This window comes from Bufo bufo, chromosome 4 (assembly GCF_905171765.1).
Source record: "Bufo bufo chromosome 4, aBufBuf1.1, whole genome shotgun sequence".
In the NCBI taxonomy this organism is placed as follows: Eukaryota; Metazoa; Chordata; class Amphibia; order Anura; family Bufonidae; genus Bufo; species Bufo bufo.
Genome location: NC_053392.1, coordinates 240,984,908 through 241,001,224, shown reverse-complemented (window position 1 = coordinate 241,001,224; position 16,317 = coordinate 240,984,908). Strand labels below are relative to the sequence as shown.

General features: G+C 46.0%; 1 protein-coding gene across 2 annotated transcripts in view; it reads right to left on the bottom strand.

Annotated features, from left to right (window-relative positions):
* The window catches only part of TNK2 (tyrosine kinase non receptor 2), a 243,409-nt gene extending 228,017 nt beyond the window's left edge, over positions 1–15,392 (bottom strand). The window contains exon 1 of one of the 2 annotated variants that reach the window (XM_040428413.1): positions 15,090–15,392. The gene's annotated coding sequence lies outside the window, so the exon portion shown is untranslated. The remainder of the gene's footprint in view (positions 1–15,089) is intronic. The other variant, XM_040428412.1, reaches the window with a different exon arrangement.
* Positions 15,393–16,317: the final 925 nt, after the last annotated feature.

Below are 16,317 nucleotides of genomic sequence, written 5' to 3'. Positions count from 1 at the left end.
AATCTGGAATCAATGGGAGGGAGTAAGTATTCCGGATAGTGATCTTATTTAATTTTCGGTAATCTATACAGGGTCTAAGACCACCATCCTTCTTCTTAACAAAGAAAAACCCCGCCCCCATAGGAGAAACCGAGGGTCTAATGTGCCCCTTAATGAGACTCTCCTTTATGTAATCTTCCATGGCCTCACGTTCAGGTTTGGAAAGATTGTAAATACGCCCCTTAGGAAACCTTGCCCCCTTCTCCAGGACTATGGCGCAATCATAAGGTCTATGGGGAGGAAGAGCCTCCGAGGACAACGATGAGAACGCATCAGCATACTCCTTTATGACTGCGGGTAATACCTCAGACTCCACAGAGAACCCAACCCGTATTCTAGACAAACACGAGCCGCACTCAGATCTCCAACTCACCAGTTCCCCTCTGGTCCAATCAATCGTAGGATTGTGTAATTGGAGCCACGGCATCCCCAATACCACCTCGACTGGTAAGTTCTCCAGGACTAACAGGCAACATTTCTCTAAGTGGCACACTCCCACAGCTAAGGAAATCTCTGAGGTACATGACCTCACAGTACCCCCCACCCAGGGGAGTAGAGTCGATGGCCATGATATGGATGGGTGTAGGTAAAACAAAAATTGGTGTCAGCGTTGTGGGGGACGTGTTATTATTAGGGTTATTCCTGCAGTATAGAAATCTTTTGCTAGAGGTATTTGTGCAGTGTGTGTGTGTATGTGTATATATATATATATATATATATATATATATATATTTTACTCTTTTTATGAGGCAAGGTAACCAAAAAATTGCTATTCTGGCACAGTTTTTACTATATATTTTTTTTTTTACAATGTTCACCTGACAGAGTAGATAATGTGATATTTTTATAGAGCGGATCGTAATGATGCGGTGATACCTAATAAGTCTATTTTTTTTTATTTTATTTTAGATTTTCACTATAAATTTTTTGGGGGAAAAAATCATGTTTTTGTGTGTCCATTTTCTGAAAGCCATATTTTTTTTTTTATTGTTTGGGCGATTGCCTTAGGTAGGGTCTCATTTTTTGCTGGAAGAGATGATGGTTTAATTGGTACCATTTTGGGGCACATATGAATTTTTGATCGCTTGGTATTACACTTTTTGTGATGTAAGGTGATAAAAAATGGCTTTTTTGGCACAGTTTTTATTTTTATTCTTTTATGGTGTTCTCCAGAAGGGTTGGATCAGAAGCTATTTTTATAGAGCAGGTCATTACAGACATGACGATACCTAATATATCGTAGTATATATTAGGTATCATGACGATACCTAATATATACTACTTCTGCACTGTGTATACTACAGGTCAGCTCAGCTCTACTACTTCTGCACTGTGTATACTACAGATCAGCTCAGCTCTACTACATCTGCACTGTGTATACTATAGGTCAGGTCACCTCTACTACTTCTGCACTGTGTATACAGCAGATCAGATCAGCTCTAATACTTCTGCACTATGTATACTACAGGTCAGCTCAGCTCTACTACTTCTGCACTGTGTATACAGCAGATCAGCTCAGCTCTACTACTTCTGCACTGTGTATACTATAGGTCAGGTCACCTCTACTACTTCTGCACTGTGTATACAGCAGATCAGCTCAGCTCTACTACTTCTGCACTGTGTATACTATAGGTCAGGTCACCTCTACTACTTCTGCACTGTGTATACAGCAGATCAGATCAGCTCTAATACTTCTGCACTATGTATACAACAGGTCAGCTCAGCTCTACTAATTCTGCACTGTGTATACAGCAGATCAGCTCAGCTCTACTACTTCTGCACTGTGTATACTACAGGTCAGCTCAGCTCTACTACTTCTGCACTGTGTATACTACAGGTCAGGTCACCTCTACTACTTCTGCACTGTGTATACTACAAGTCAGCTCAGCTCTACTACTTCTGCACTGTGTATACAGCAGATCAGCTCAGCTCTACTACTTCTGCACTGTGTATACTACAGGTCAGGTCACCTCTACTACTTCTGCACTGTGTATACAGTTACAGTAAAGTTGCCCCAAGCAGTGCTGATCCCTATCATTACTAAACAGGCAAGCTACATACAGGGATGCTCCATCCCTAATACACCCATAACATACACTATCTTGACTTACATTGACTCACGCCGTTCAGTATTCGGCACAGGCGCAGTGAAGGAAGGACGCTCGGTGGCTGTTGACTTCCTCACTGCGCCTGCGCCGAATACTGAACGGTGCGGGATTTTCACTGCAGACACGGCTAGCGGGAGGAGAGCAGCGCTGCTTGGCCCTGTCAATCAAGTAGGGCATGAAAAAAGGTGGGCAAACAGAGGCTCTAGGAGCAGGTGCAACACCCCCCCTGCTCCTAGAAGCTAATTAGCATATTATAAAAGTTTGTTTTTCTCAATAAAGGTTTTAGCTCGTGAGATGGCACTAATATAGTTATGTTCAGCTGACATTAACACATTGCTAATGTCAGCCAGCTTAATACCCATTTTATAGGTGACAGAACCCCTTCAAATCCCCAGCTATCTAAAATATGAATTGTAGTGTATTAGGGAGCAGAATGCAGATAGCTGTTTGTGTTGTGTTTGCTTTTTTACACTAAACTTTTTAACAACATCACAGGCAGCCATTTTACAACATAACCTAGAGACAGGCCGCCACGTGAATACACAGTGTTGTAGTTACTATAATAACCACAAAAAAGGTAATTATTCCAACACTAGTCTTATTTAGTTATCACATGGATGTGTCCCAACACATGTGTATCATGTAACATTTTTGCTTACTGGATGTCAGGGATTATATGGTGTGAACAGTGTCAAATGACTGATGCCATGTTTCAGTTACATAGGACTGATATATGGGCTATACCATTCTACTGCATATAGGGGTGAACTGCCTGATATAAGAAAGGTATGTATGCAGGATTTTAAATACCGGTATGTGTATGTTAGAAAAATGGGTGATTTCCTATTAGGTAAACAAATAAAAAAATAAAAACTGGAATACCCCTTTTGTGTTTTATTGTGCAGAAGCAGAAAAACATAAAAATACTCTATAAGCTTGGTATTATCATAATCATATCCACCTGCAGAATAATGTTAAAGAGAATATGTCAGCAAGACATTGCTTATGTAAGTATGCACAAAGCCTGGTAGGGATTGAATAGTCTGTACCTTCCTTATGTAAAACCATTGCTGCATTCTGCTAAAAACAACACTTATTACCCCGGTCCCTCAGTGATGAACAGGGACAGGCGTTAAAGTACACTGCTTCAGGTGCATAGGATGTAGGGATTGTGCTCGCCTTGTCATCATTAGAGGGGGTCCCTAAGCAATAGACGTCTTTCTGAATGCACTGTAAATAGGCACACATTTGAACATAGCCTAACCTAAATGGCTCCCACTCATAAAGGAAGCTATTCCAGTAATAGCAGCAGATGCAGGAATGTATACAGTCTGTGATTCCCCATCTAGACCACAGACTCTGCAGTACATCTAGTCATAAAGAAAAAGAGCCATGATATTTCCACTGAGCTGGAGTGAAGGTAGTGTGGGTGAGGTATGTGTCCCTGATGTGTGCCGGACCCTGCCTTCTCTCCTTATGAATGGGGTGGAGTGTTTAAGTTGAATGAGACCCTGTGTTCCCAGTCTCTCTAATCTCACAGACAGCTGTCCGGCCTGCTCCGGGGGAGGACTTGGCTAATTACACCATTCTAGGAATGCTCGTTAATAAAAGCTCAGTGTCTTTGGGGCAGCAGATATTTTGCTTTTACTGTAGTCTCAATCCTTAGATCAAACAAGGAGCACACTTACCGATTACTATAAAAATGACACTTGTGTCAGCACCGGGTAACCTTTCCCAACATGAGAACCTACAAAGTCAATGACCGCAATGATCATGCAGATCCACTCTGTACACTAATAACTTTTGTCATTTTGTGTAGTATTTTACCTATGTAATCTTTTTGCCCTATTGCATAAGAGGTTGTAGGTCATCATCCGCTTCAGCCCTACTGCCAAAAGCAAACTAATGACGACCTACCTGTGCAGCTTCTGCGGCCAAGAGAGGCCAGGGTGTTGGAGGATCAAAACAGCACTTTTCTCTAAAAGATGCATTAATCCCTAAACCCCTTCCTGACACTCATTTTTTACTTTCTCTGCCACAGACTGTATTTGCAAATCTGACATGTGTCACTTTATATGGTAATAACTTTGGAATGCCTGAATTCATCCAAGTGATTCTGAGACACATCGTACTTCATGTTAGTGGTAAATTTAAGTCAATATGTCTTACCCATATTTATAAAAAAAAACAAAAAAGTACAAAAAATTGGGAAAATTTCCACTTTTCGAAATTTGATTTTCTCTGCTTTTCAGACGGATGGTGACACGTCATAAAATAGCTATTAATTAATATTCAACATATGTCTACTTTATGTTGGCATCATTTTGTAAATGTCATTTATTTTTATAGGATGATAAAAGGCTTGGAATTCTAGAAGCGGAGGCACAAGATCACTAAAGACAGTGATTGGCTGCAGCAGTCACATGCCGTATGGCTGCTCATATACAAACAGCAGGAGGAGGACGGGAGCTGAGGTGCAGAGAATGAAACAGGAGGAAGAGGTGAGTATATGATGCCATCAATATCAGATTGCCAGGCTCATTGTGTAGTAGACGGAGACCCAACTCCAGTACAGAACCGACTGACAGTTCCTATGTAAGAGCTACTCATGAACAGCTGACTGACGGGCGCGGGATGCTGAACCTCAGCAAACACAGGTCGCACCACATTTTTTCCGGAAGAGTAAAATACTCCTCTTAGCATTTTTATGAGGAGTATTTTTAGCGAAGGAGAAGTTTGAAAGTTGCAGTAATTCAAATAAATCATGCATAGGCCAGCATAACGTTAAAAGGTTGCTATTTATGCAAAGAAACCACTACTAGTCTACTTTTTCATGTATAAATAGCAAATTTAGACAATTTTAAATTTAGCCGCCATACCCACTGCTTCCATTACAGAGCCGCCATACCCACTTCTTCCATTACAGAGCCGCCATACCCACTGCTTCTATTACAGAGCCGCCATACCCACTGCTTCCATTACAGAGCCGCCATACCCACTGCTTCCATTACAGAGCCGCCATACCCACTGCTTCCATTACAGAGCCGCCATACCCACTTCTTCCATTACAGAGCCGCCATACCCACTGCTTCCATTACAGAGCCGCCATACCCACTGCTTCCATTACAGAGCCGCCATACCCACTGCTTCCATTACAGAGCCGCCATACCCACTGCTTCCATTACAGAGCCGCCATACCCACCGCTTCCATTACAGTGCCGCCATACCCACCGCTTCCATTACAGAGCCGCCATACCCACCGCTTCCATTACAGAGCCGCCATATCCACTGCTTCCATTACAGTGCCGCCATACCCACTACTTCCATTACAGTGCCGCCATATCCACTGCTTCCATTACAGTGCCGCCATACCCACTTCTTTCATTACAGTGCCGCCATACCCACTTTTCATTACAGAGCCGCCATACCCACTGCTTCCATTACAGTGCCGCCATATACACTGCTTCCATTACAGTTCCGCCATACCCACTGCTTCCATTACAGTGACGCCATACACTGTACTTCCATAAAAGAGCCGCCATACCCACTGCTTCCATTACAGTGCAGTCATACCCACTGCTTCCATTACAGTGCAGCCATACAAGATACTTCCATAAGGCCTCTTTCACACGGGCGTCATGTTTTTGGCCCGGATAAGATGCGGGTGCGTCGCGGGAAAATGCGCGATTTTTCCGCACGAGTACAAAACATTGTAATGCGTTTTGCACGTGCGTGAGAAAAATCGGCATGTTTGGTAGCCAAACCCGAACTTCTTCACAGAAGTTCGGGTTTGGGTTAGGTGTTCTGTAGATTGTATTATTTTCCCTTATAACATGGTTATAAGGGACAATAATAGCATTCTTAATACAGAATGCTTAGTACAATAGGGCTGCAGGGGTTAAAAAAAATAAAAAATAATTTAACTCACCTTATCCACTTGTTCACGCAGCCGACATCTCTTCTGTCTTCTTCTTTGAGGAATAGGACCTTTGATGACATCACTGCGCTCATCACATGGTTCATCACATGGTCCATCACATGGTCTTTTACCATGGTGATGGATCATGTGACTGACCATGTGATGAGCGTAGTGACGTCACCACAGGTCCTTTTCCTCACAGATAAAGACAGAAGAGAAGCCGGGCTGCGCGAACAAGTGGATTAAGGTGAGTTAAATTATTTATTTATTTATTAAATATTATATTTATTATATTATATATATTATTTTTTATTTTTTTTAACCCCTGCAGCCCTATTGTACTAAGCATTCTGTATTCAGAATGCTATTATTTTCCCTTATAACCATGTTATAAGAGAAAATAATAATGATCGGGTCTCCATCCCGATCGTCTCCTAGCAACTGTGCGTGAAAATCGCACCGCATCCGCACTTCTATGGGCCCTACGTTGCGTGGAAAACGCACAAAGAGGAGCATGCTGCGATTTTCACGCAACGCACAAGTGATGCGTGAAAATCACCGCTCGTGTGCACAGCCCCATAGAAATTAATTGGTCCGAATTCAGTGCGGGTGTAATGCGTTCACCTCACGCATTGCACCCGCGCGGAAATCTCGCCCGTGTGAAAGGGGCCTAACAGAGCCGCCATGCCCACTGCTTCCATTACAGCGCAGCCATACACTGTACTTCCATTACAGAGCCGCCATATCCACTGCTTCCATTACAGTGCCGCCATACCCACTACTTCCATTACAGTGCCGCCATATCCACTGCTTCCATTACAGTGCCGCCATACCCACTTCTTTCATTACAGTGCCGCCATACCCACTTTTCATTACAGAGCCGCCATACCCACTGCTTCCATTACAGTGCCGCCATATACACTGCTTCCATTACAGTTCCGCCATACCCACTGCTTCCATTACAGTGACGCCATACACTGTACTTCCATAAAAGAGCCGCCATACCCACTGCTTCCATTACAGTGCAGTCATACCCACTGCTTCCATTACAGTGCAGCCATACAAGATACTTCCATAAGGCCTCTTTCACACGGGCGTCATGTTTTTGGCCCGGATAAGATGCGGGTGCGTCGCGGGAAAATGCGCGATTTTTCCGCACGAGTACAAAACATTGTAATGCGTTTTGCACGTGCGTGAGAAAAATCGGCATGTTTGGTAGCCAAACCCGAACTTCTTCACAGAAGTTCGGGTTTGGGTTAGGTGTTCTGTAGATTGTATTATTTTCCCTTATAACATGGTTATAAGGGACAATAATAGCATTCTTAATACAGAATGCTTAGTACAATAGGGCTGCAGGGGTTAAAAAAAATAAAAAATAATTTAACTCACCTTATCCACTTGTTCACGCAGCCGACATCTCTTCTGTCTTCTTCTTTGAGGAATAGGACCTTTGATGACATCACTGCGCTCATCACATGGTTCATCACATGGTCCATCACATGGTCTTTTACCATGGTGATGGATCATGTGACTGACCATGTGATGAGCGTAGTGACGTCACCACAGGTCCTTTTCCTCACAGATAAAGACAGAAGAGAAGCCGGGCTGCGCGAACAAGTGGATTAAGGTGAGTTAAATTATTTATTTATTTATTAAATATTATATTTATTATATTATATATATTATTTTTTATTTTTTTTAACCCCTGCAGCCCTATTGTACTAAGCATTCTGTATTCAGAATGCTATTATTTTCCCTTATAACCATGTTATAAGAGAAAATAATAATGATCGGGTCTCCATCCCGATCGTCTCCTAGCAACTGTGCGTGAAAATCGCACCGCATCCGCACTTCTATGGGCCCTACGTTGCGTGGAAAACGCACAAAGAGGAGCATGCTGCGATTTTCACGCAACGCACAAGTGATGCGTGAAAATCACCGCTCGTGTGCACAGCCCCATAGAAATTAATTGGTCCGAATTCAGTGCGGGTGTAATGCGTTCACCTCACGCATTGCACCCGCGCGGAAATCTCGCCCGTGTGAAAGGGGCCTAACAGAGCCGCCATGCCCACTGCTTCCATTACAGCGCAGCCATACACTGTACTTCCATTACAGAGCCGCCATGCCCACTGCTTCCATTACAGCGCAGCCATACACTGTACTTCCGTTACAGTGCCGCCATACCCACTGCTTCCATTACAGTGCAGCCATACATTGTACTTCCGTTACAGTGCCGCTATACCCAGTGCTTCCATTACAGTACCGCCATACACAATACTTTAATAACAGTTCTTGCCTGTATAGACACAAGCTAAGTTAGGCAGGGGCCTTAAGCTAGGCCATAGCCTTTTTACAGCAGAATAGTTTAGGTGTCGCACAGATGCCCCATGACATTTGGATTCTTGCTCTAAGGGCAAGGATCGGAGACATGAAACAGAACAATCACAGCAAAAGAAACAACACGATAGGTCAAGTTCACAACAAACTCCAGAGCAATGCATTTTCACAGAAAATACAATTAGACACTGACTTTTCTACTTGCATTGCATTAGACCGTACATGAGCCAGAAAAATAAATCCATGTCACATCCACGCTTGATCTGGCCATAAAATACATAATCAAAATGAACAGCACTTTTGCACATACTATTAGTGTGCCCTCCCATTTAGTTTGGGTTTCTTTGCAGCAATTAGGCTATACTATAACTAGCACCGGTGAATACAGTCTCAGGCCCCATTCACACGCCCACAATTTTGTTCCGCATTTTGTGGAACGGAATTGCGGACCCATTCATTTCTATGGGGCAGCACGATGTGCTACCCGGATACGGAATTGCGGACCCGCACTTCCGGGTCCACAATTCCGTTCCCGAAAAAAATAGAACATGTCCTATTCTTGTCCGCAATTGCGGACAAGAATAGGCATATTCTATTAGTGCCGGCGATGAGCGGTCCGCAAAATGTGGAATGCACATTGCCGCTGTCCGTGTTTTGCGGATCTGCAAAACACACACGGATTTGTGAATGGACCCTTATACCAAGGCCGGACAAAGACTTTTTGCAGCTAAATATGTGACTCAATACATGTATGAGCGAGTTACTAACAATTTTGATATACAGCATTTCTCAAGAATTTTTAAAGAGACTGTAAAAAATGAAAATCAGACATCATACTGTGCATGAAAATCTCTTTCTAAATAAGCTAGAACCAGTCCTGTATCTCACATACCGTATTTTTCAGACTATAAGAAGCCCTGGACTATAAGACGATTTGGAGAAGAAAATAAGAAAAATAAATATTTTCCATCAGACTTCAGAGCAGACCCTCAAATCAGATCCTTATTTTTCATCAGACCTCAGATCAGACCCTCGTGAGACCCCAATCCTCATCAGACCCCCATTCTCCATCCGCCTCAGATCAGCCTCCCATCAGAACCCCCAGTCTTCATCAGCCTCAGATCAGACACCCATCAGACCACGCAACCTCCATCAGCCTTTGATCAGACCTCATCAGCCACCATCAAACTCAGATCAGTTCTCATCAGCCCCCCCCAGCACCCATCAAACTCAGATCAGATCCAATAAGCCTCAGATTGGACCCTCCAGCCCCCATCAGCCTCAGATTAGCTCCCCATCAGACCCAGATCAGAGTCATAGTGCACATTACATCCTGACGCTGTGTTCGGTCAGGACAAAGTGCACAGCGGGACCCGGCAGAAGACCAGGGAGGCTGAGTACAGCCAACGCAGTGCTACGCTCCCCTCCCCGTGCCTCCTGCATGCTGATGACTACTTCTACTACAGAACTACAGAAGCGGGGATTAGCACTTGGACTATAAAACGGACTACCACTTTTGGGGGAAACAAGTGTGTCTTATAGTCCACAAAATATGGTAGATCCAGAAATCTCCCCATGAATTGCTCTGCTAGATTTTCTTCTGGCTGGCAGCTCAGGGGATGTGTCCTTTCTGCTGCAGCTATCTCCTTGTAACTGCCACAGCTTCTAACAGAACATATGGCTGGTGGCAGTTGAAGATTTAAACTGAGCACATGCCTGGGACAGGCTGTTACAGTCATAGAAAATGCACAGCAATTCATTGAATCATTCACATTGAATTGTTCACTGAATGGCGATTGCGGGATCTGCACAGTGCCTTGCTTGTAATAGTAAATAGCGTTCACTCTGTACGTGCACTGGTTCTCTTGTAGGCCGTTCTGCCTCTCAGTCTAAGCCTAAGGGCTCATGCACACGACCGTATGCCCTCCAAGACATACAGTCTGTCCCGCAGTGGCATAGATCGTGCGCACAGCATCATAGACTACACTGATGCTGTGCACGTCGGGCCGCCGGTGGATGAGTGCGGGACAACAGTATCATTGTAATCATTGATGCTGTGCGCTCCCGTGCGCACGATCTATGCCACTCCGGGACATATGACCTGCTCACAGACCGTATGTCTCTAAGGGCATATGGTCGTGTGCATGAGCCCTAAACCAGACTGCACACACTCCAGTGGGAAGCAGCTGCATGGCATCAGCTGATCGGCGGGGGTCCCGAGTTCAGGAACCCCACAGATCAGATACTGATGATCTATCCAGAGCATACACTACCAACAAAGTGGATGGGATTTTAACAAATCTCATCCGCACACACTACGGAAAAAGCTGTGCAGAAATTGAACGCCACAGAAGATTTTCAACTGGTTGCTTCATGGTCTGGTGATGATGTGTTGACACAGGGAAATATGATTGATGCAGAGAGCTGCGGAGGACCAGTACTTGATGTAAATATATGAAAGTCACTAACAAGTCCACCTAGAATGACACAGTGTATACTGAGACGGCTAGATGTACACTGCTGCCATGTGAACACAGACCAGAGGTAAGAACTAGAGCAGCAGCGCCGGAATATAGTGGTGAATACACAATTTGTTGTTATGAATCAGAAAACCCCTTTAACTAGAATTCGGGGCCATGGGCACAAGAAACAAATTACATGTGTTTTTGGTTACCTGGAGATAAAACGTTCCTTCATTCATTTTAGGTCCCCAAATATCCCGTTTGCAAGCTGCCCCTACTTTCTCTCATGTGGGAGTTCGTCCCAGAAATACCTGCTGCATGTGAGCTCTGTGTCCAGGATGCTGCTGTCTTTACTAGCTGTCGTGTATAAGCACAGCTTCATTCCTTTACCCTTTTCAAACCATAAGGGATCTTTCTTCTCTTGTACTGATGGACAGTGATGCTGATGAGTATATGATTTCACCCTTTCATAGTCTGCTGTTTTACTGAAGCACAGTCTGTGTGATTCACGCCCTCACCCCGCTGTGTGTTTGGGCTTTCCTACCTATTTACCCTCTAGTAGTACAGCCTGTATGATCTGTCCTTCTTGTATACTTTCCTCAGTCTCCACACTCTGATCTGCTGTGTACAATCTCTTCCCCCTCCCTGCTGCTATTTTAAAGCTGGCCATACACATTAGATTAAAAGGGTTCTCTGGGATTTACATATTGATGATCTATAAATATGAGATTGGCAGGGGACTAGCTGTACAAAGGGGCCATGTGACATCACATTCATCGGTCACATGGCCTAGACACAGCTCAGTCGTATTCAAGTGAATGGGGCCGAGCTGCAATACCAAGCACAGCCGCTATACAATGTATGGCACTGGGCTACGGGAGTGCCGTAGCCTCCTCACACAGCTGATCGGTGAATCTCAAACATGTAAATACAGGGCTGTCCTCGTCCTCCCTGGAAGGCAGATGCCTCATCTTTTTGTTCTCTTGAGTGTGCAGAGAATACATACAAATAAACATCTGGTGCATTACATCTATCTCTGCAAACCAAATGTTCAGCAATGAATGTCGAGCTACACAAATAGCCTAGGCACGCTAAGATAACTCCTCCATCAGCATGCATGGCAGATTCTCAGGTAACTGTAGATGAAGACGCGCATGCATCTGTCACCCATGAGGAGGGTGGATGCAGATGCCAGTCAGACAGTTACGTGTAGTGCACCTGGCAGACTATTGCTCATACTATTATATCAGTACATTCTAAGGACACCTGCAACATTCTCCCCCAACAACACAAGGTTAGGCTTTATGCCGCAAAAAAAAAAAAAATACAGTCTCCAGGGATGAAGGCGCCTCCTCCCCTATTGACCAGGAAGGGGCTGAGGGAACGCATATGAGCCTTGTCTGGGTGAATTGCTGCTATATTGCCTACAGGTCTCCAGCAGTTCATGACATTAAATCATCTACTTTCCTTCAGATTCTGTCTCAGTCTGCACAGAAAAGTTAACAAATGAGCTAAAGAAAACATCCTCATTGCCATAACAGTGGATGTTTTTTTTTGTATTCTCCCCTTGAAGAAGGACTTTACTGAACCCCCCCCCCCCCCCCAAAAAAAAATATATATATATACACGATCTGCCACATCCTAAAGGGATACCTCTCTTCTACCGCTCAGAGAGTTCGGACACTGGGCCGACATCCCACTACAAACCTTCTCACAAATTATAGCCAGAAAATGGCACAAATAGTGGGGGAAATCTACACTTGATGGCAGCCACAGATTTAGTCTCGTTTTAGACTTGTGTATGAAATGCCAATCTTCCCTAACATCTTTTATCGCCCGCCCCCCCGCCCCCCCCCCCCCCCCAACACACCCACCTTTGTAGCTACTGTTGCTTATAGGCTCCATACTAATTGGCTCCATCTATTAAACTTCTTCTGGAATGTGACCACCATGGCTGGTGCCTTCTGGCAAACATCTGATTTCGCCGATTGAGGCTGTGGCTAACCAAGCGTTACCCCTGCAAAGGCCCCTGCCCAGGAAATGTATTACACTGCCCATGTAATACATTAACCATCAAGTCTGCCCCTCTATTGACATCCATGGGGGTGGTCTTCATGAGGGCTCTGTGTAGTGCTTGTACCCGACTATACAACTGCACATACCAATAATACTACATACTCCTTTCAGATCCTCCATCGGCAGCTCTGCCATACAGGGTGGTATAGACAGGATTGTGGTACAGATGGTATATCATAGGCCTAATTCCCATAAAGCCCCGTCAGAGGGCCCTAATTGTAAGAGGCCACTACTGGGGGGCACTATCTGTAAAAAGGCCATTACCAGGGGGCATTATATGTAAACAGGTCACTAGTGGGGGGCATTATATGTGCAGAGGGCACTAGTGGGGGGCATTATATGTGCAGAGGGCACTTGTGGGGGGCATTATATGTGCAGAGGGCACTAGTGGGGGGCATTATATGTGCAGAGGGCACTAGTGGGGGGCATTATATGTGAAGAGGGCACTGGTGGGGGGCATTATATGTGAAGAGGGCACTGGTGGGGGGCATTATATGTGAAGAGGGCACTGGTGGGGGGCATTATATGTGAAGAGGGCACTGGTGGGGGGCATTATATGTGAAGAGGGCACTGGTGGGGGGCATTATATGTGCAGAGGGCACTAGTGGGGACATTATATGTGCAGAGGGCACTAGTGGGGGGCATTATATGTGCAGAGGGCACTAGTGGGGGGCATTATATGTGCAGAGGGCACTGGTGGGGACATTATATGTGCAGAGGGCACTAGTGGAGGGCATTATATGTGAAGAGGGCACTGGTGAGGGGCATTATATGTGCAGAGGGCACTAATGGGGGCATTACATGTGAAGAGGGCACTGGTAGGGGCATTATATGTGCAGAGGGCACTAGTGGAGGGCATTATATGTGAAGAGGGCACTGGTGGGGGGCATTATATGTGCAGAGGGCACTAGTGGGGGGCATTATATGTGAAGAGGGCACTGGTGGGGGGCATTATATGTGCAGAGGGCACTAATGGGGGCATTACATGTGAAGAGGGCACTGGTAGGGGCATTATATGTGCAGAGGGCACTAGTGGAGGGCATTATATGTGAAGAGGGCACTGGTGGGGGGCATTATATGTGCAGAGGGCACTAATGGGGGGCATTATATGTGAAGAGGGCACAAGTGGGGGGCATTATATGTGCAGAGGGCACTAGTGGGGGCATTATATGTGCAGAGGGCACTGGTGGGGACATTATATGTGCAGAGGGCACTAGTGGAGGGCATTATATGTGCAGAGGGCACTAGTGGAGGGCATTATATGTGAAGAGGGCACTGGTGGGGGGCATTATACGTGCAGAGGGCACTAGTGGGGGGCATTATATGTGAAGAGGGCACTGGCGGGGGCATTATATGTGCAGAGGGCACTAGTGGGGGGCATTATATGTGAAGAGGGCACTGGTGGGGACATTATATGTGCAGAGGGCACTAGTGGGGGGCATTATATGTGCAGAGGGCACTAGTGGAGGGCATTATATGTGCAGAGGGCACTAGTGGGGGCATTATATGTGAAGAGGGCACTGGTAGGGGCATTATATGTGCAGAGGGCACTAGTGGGGGCATTATATGTGAAGAGGGCACTGGTAGGGGCATTATATGTGCAGAGGGCACTAGTGGGGGCATTATATGTGAAGAGGGCACTGGTAGGGGCATTATATGTGCAGAGGGCACTAGTGGAGGGCATTATATGTGCAGAGGGCACTAGTGGAGGGCATTATATGTGCAGAGGGCACTAGTGGGGGCATTATATGTGAAGAGGGCACTGGTAGGGGCATTATATGTGAAGAGGGCACTACTTGGGGGAATCATATGTTCTGAGAGTTCACTTGGGGGACATTATAGTTAGAGGGGTTTTACCAGATGCTGATACTGGTGGACCCCCACTGATCAGCTATTTGAGGAGGCCCGCACATTGTATAGCGCCCGTGCCCGGTATCGCCCTCAGCCCCATTCACTGCATTTAAATCAAATTCGAAACTTTTTTTTCTTTTTGGCCATAGGAGAAATCTGAAGCCAAGGAGAAATAGGCGCAGTTTGAGGACACTGCAGGCCGGAATACGGAGGCAGTATTTACCTCAGACCTCTGTCGGCCTCTTCCAGTGCACACCACCAGGACATTCTCATCAGCATCCGCTCCATTGTACCTACCTGTGTGAGGTCACCAGCACCGGACCTACCGGCAGCCGCCGGAGATGGAGCGCACAGACACAGCACCTTGTCCTGACAGGAATCTGCAGCCATGTCTCGTCACGTCACACGCAGCACAAATCATCAGGTAGTCGCCACACACAGCACACCAACAAGTGCCTATGACTGACCTGCCCGCCGCCATACAAGTCACCGCTTCTTTCCGGGGGTGCGCGGCGTCCGTCATCGCCCCTGGGGTTCAGGGCGCGCTCCCGACAGAGGCACTGTCATCGGTGGAAGCTGCCGGGGTGCGCGCACAGCGACGCGCGTTCACGTCTGTGCCAGACTGCACTGACTGCTGCCCTCACTATGTCGCCAGATGTGTGGAGATGATGGGCGTCATCCGACTGTTATTAAAGGGAACTTCTCCTCATCTCCGAAACGTCTCTTACAGTATAGGGGTTGTCCTACGAAAATGATCCTACAATTTTCACACCAGCTCCTGTATCTGAATACTTTTGTAATTGTGTGTACAGTGGTCCCTAAGGGCTCTTTCACACTTGCGTTGTCCAGATCCGTCGTGTACTCCATTTGCCGGAGGTGCCCGCCGGATCCGTAACAACGCAAGTGAACTGAAAGCATTTGAAGACTGATCCGTCTTCAAAATGCGTTCAGTGTTACTATGGCACCCAGGACGCTATTAAAGTCCTGGCTGCCATACGGTAGTAGTAGCGGGGAGCGGGGGAGCAGTATACTTACAGTCCGTGCGGCTCCCGGGGCCCTCCAGAATGACGTCAGAGCGCCCCATGCGCATGGATGACGTGATCCATGCGATCACGTCATCCATGCGCGTGGGGCGCCCTGACGTCACTCTGAAGCACCCGGGAGCCGCACGGACGGTAAGTATGCTGCTCCCCGCTACACTTACCATGGCAAACAGGACTTTAGCATCCTGGGTGCCATAGTAACCATTCAGAAAAAGCTAAACGTCGGATCCGGTAATGCGCCGAAACGACGTTTAGCTTAAGGCCGGATCCGGATTAATGCCTTTCAATGGGCATTAATGCCGGATCCGGCCTTGCAGCAAGTGTTCAGGATTTTTGACCGGAGCAAAAAGCACAGCATGCTGCGGTATTTTCTCCGGCCAAAAAACGTTCCGGTCCGGAACTGAAGACATCCTGATGCATCCTGAACAGATTTCTCTCCATTCAGAATGCATTAGGATAAAACTGATCAGGATTCTTCCGGC